We start from the raw sequence: 2,500 nt of genomic DNA on the forward strand, positions 1-2,500 counted from the left end.
AACATCCATGTCCATGGTTGCTTGCATGAGAAAGAGGAGGAGAGGAAGAGAGAGAAGATTGAGTAAAAGAGAGAGAGATAAAAAGAGGAAGGAACTGAGGACAAGGCAAAGGAAGATGAAACCAAAGAATTTCATACGATTGCAAGCAGAGAGAGAAAGACTGAGAAGAGGGAGAGGGAGAGAGAAAGACTGAGAAGAGGGAGAGGGAGAGAGAAAGGCTGAGAAGAGAGAGAGAGACGAGGAGAGAGGGAGAGAGAAAGGCTGAGAAGAGGGAGAGGGAGAGAGAAAGACTGAAAAGAGAGAGAGAGACGAGGAGAGAGGGAGAGAGAAAGACTGAGAAGAGAGAGAGAGACGAGGAGAGAGGGAGAGAGAAAGGCTGAGAAGAGGGAGAGGGAGAGAGAGAGGAGAGAGAGAGAGAGGGGGAGAGAGAGAGAGAAAGGCTGAGAAGAGAGAGAGGGAGAGAGAAAGACTGAGAAAAGAGAGGGAGAGGGAGAGAGGAGAGAAGAGAGAGAGGGATGAGAGAGAGAAGGAAGAGAAAGGGAGAAGGAGAGAGGGGGAGAGAGGGAGAGAGAAAGGCTGAGAAGAGAGAGAGAGAGAGGAGGAGAGAGGGAGAGAGAAAGGCTGAGAAGAGAGAGAGGGAGAGAGAAAGGCTGAGAAGAGAGAGAGGGAGAGAGAAAGGCTGAGAAGAGAGAGAGAGAAGACTGAAGGAGAGAGAGACGAGGAGAGAGAGAGGAAGAGAGAAGAGAGAGAGAGAGGGAGAGAGAAAGGCTGAGAAGAGAGAGAGAGACGAGGAGAGAGGGAGAGAGAAAGGCTGAGAAGAGAGGGAGAGAGAAAGACTGAGAAGAGAGAGAGAGACGAGGAGAGAGGGAGAGAGAAAGGCTGAGAAGAGAGAGAGGGAGAGAGAAAGGCTGAGAAGAGAGAGAGAGACGAGGAGAGAGGGAGAGAGAAAGGCTGAGAAGAGAGGGAGAGATGCGTCGGAGGCTGACAAACGATTAGGGTGTCTGTCTGTCTGTCTGTCTGTCGTCTGATGCGTCGGAGGCTGATATCTCCGGGGAGTATTCCTCTCCGGTTTTTCAAATTTGTCTTTTCCTTTCTTTTTGTTTTTCACATATTCTCATACATAAATCATTAATGAAGATAATTGCTTCTTAGTGCAATTGCAAAAGTGGTGATATGTTATCGATCACGAAGAAGGAACAACTCTGTTGCAATGAAAGCAAGATGTGGTGGAGCTGAAGCTGATGTTGATAATGACAATGATGATGATGATGATGATGATGATGATGATGACGACGACAAGGCAATAATAACAGGAATGATAATCATAGTGTTATGAATCGTCTTTTGATGATAACAATGAGTGTAGCTGTAATAGTTATAATAACGAAACATGTACTTTGCACTTAATGTAACACTGTAATAGATTCAACTGGATTGTTCTATACATTTATATATTTCTATACATTTCTCTTCCTGCATCAAATGCAGAAAACGCCAAGGAAGGACTGAAACTTTTTATCTCCATTTATTTTCTTAAAAAACGTACACTCTCTTATTTATGTCTTTGTCACTGGTTAATTAAGTGGCAGGAACCAACAATGATAAAATGAGTGATCTCTCTCTCTCTCTCTCTCTCTCTCTCTCTCTCGCTTTATCTCTGGGGAAGCTGCGTGCATGCATGTCTGGTTGTCACGTTTTGTGTGTGTGTGTTTGCTTGTGTGTTAATATGGGTATGTGTGTGTGTGTTTGCTTGTGAGATATATCTGTGTGTCTACCTGTGTATACGTGTGTATGAGTGTGTGTTTGTGTGTGTGCAGTAAATCCTATGGTATTATCTCCAAAGGTATGTGATGTTACACTCATGCAATGGGCCAGGCTATCCACAAGATACATACTGTCAAAATATGGTGAAAAGCGTGAGAAAGGAAAATTCTCGTCGCTTGGACCTTTGAGCTAAAATGACTCACTGGATCATTTAACTTCAATTCAGGAATATTGAGAAGAAAGGACAATGGTCATCAATAAGAGGTGAAGGAGGAATGTAGGAGGGAAGAGGGAGGAGGAAGGGGAAGATAAGGGAGAGGGGGATGGGATGGAGGAAGGGAAGGAGAAGAGAAAGAGGGAGGTGGAAGGGGAAGAGAAGGGGGAAGGGGTAGGAAGGAGGAAGGGAAGGAGAAGGGAAAGAGTGAGGAGGAAGGGGAAGATGAAGGGGAGGGAGGTGGGAGGGAGAAGGGAAAGAGGAAGATAAGAGGGAGGGGGGTGAGAAGGAAGAAGGGAAAGAGGGAGGAGGAAGGGGAAGATAAGGGAGAGGGGGTGGGAAGAGGAAGGGAAGGAAGGGAGGAAGAGGGAGGAGGAAGGGGAAGATAAGGGGGAGGGGGTGGGATGGAGAAGGGAAAGAGGGAGGAGAAAGGGGAAGATATGGGGGAGAGGGAAGGGAAAGAGGAAGATAAGGGGGAGGGGAATGGGAAGGAGGAAAGGAAGGAGAAGGGAAAGATAAGGG

General features: G+C 46.4%; 3 protein-coding genes and 1 long non-coding RNA gene across 4 annotated transcripts in view; 3 read left to right on the forward strand and 1 right to left on the reverse strand.

Annotated features, from left to right (window-relative positions):
- Window positions 1-1,108, forward strand: part of LOC122246352 (secretory carrier membrane protein) — an 8,547-nt gene extending 7,439 nt beyond the window's left edge. Inside the window, exon 3 of the mRNA XM_086535335.1 lies at window positions 1-1,108. This exon is cut by the window's left edge and continues 719 nt beyond it. The gene's annotated coding sequence lies outside the window, so the exon portion shown is untranslated.
- The window catches only part of LOC122246354 (uncharacterized), a 1,434,769-nt gene that overhangs the window by 1,151,057 nt on the left and 281,212 nt on the right, over window positions 1-2,500 (forward strand). The gene's annotated exons all lie outside the window — the stretch shown is intronic.
- LOC122263496 (uncharacterized) overlaps window positions 1-2,500 on the reverse strand; it is a 1,386,165-nt gene that overhangs the window by 879,394 nt on the left and 504,271 nt on the right. The gene's annotated exons all lie outside the window — the stretch shown is intronic.
- Window positions 1-2,500, forward strand: part of LOC147466573 (uncharacterized) — a 277,312-nt gene that overhangs the window by 161,528 nt on the left and 113,284 nt on the right. The window lies entirely within an intron of this gene.

The sequence above is a fragment of the Penaeus japonicus genome, unplaced genomic scaffold (genome assembly GCF_977035675.1).
Source record: "Penaeus japonicus unplaced genomic scaffold, GWHDUDI00000001_assembly GWHDUDI00000043, whole genome shotgun sequence".
In the NCBI taxonomy this organism is placed as follows: Eukaryota; Metazoa; Arthropoda; class Malacostraca; order Decapoda; family Penaeidae; genus Penaeus; species Penaeus japonicus.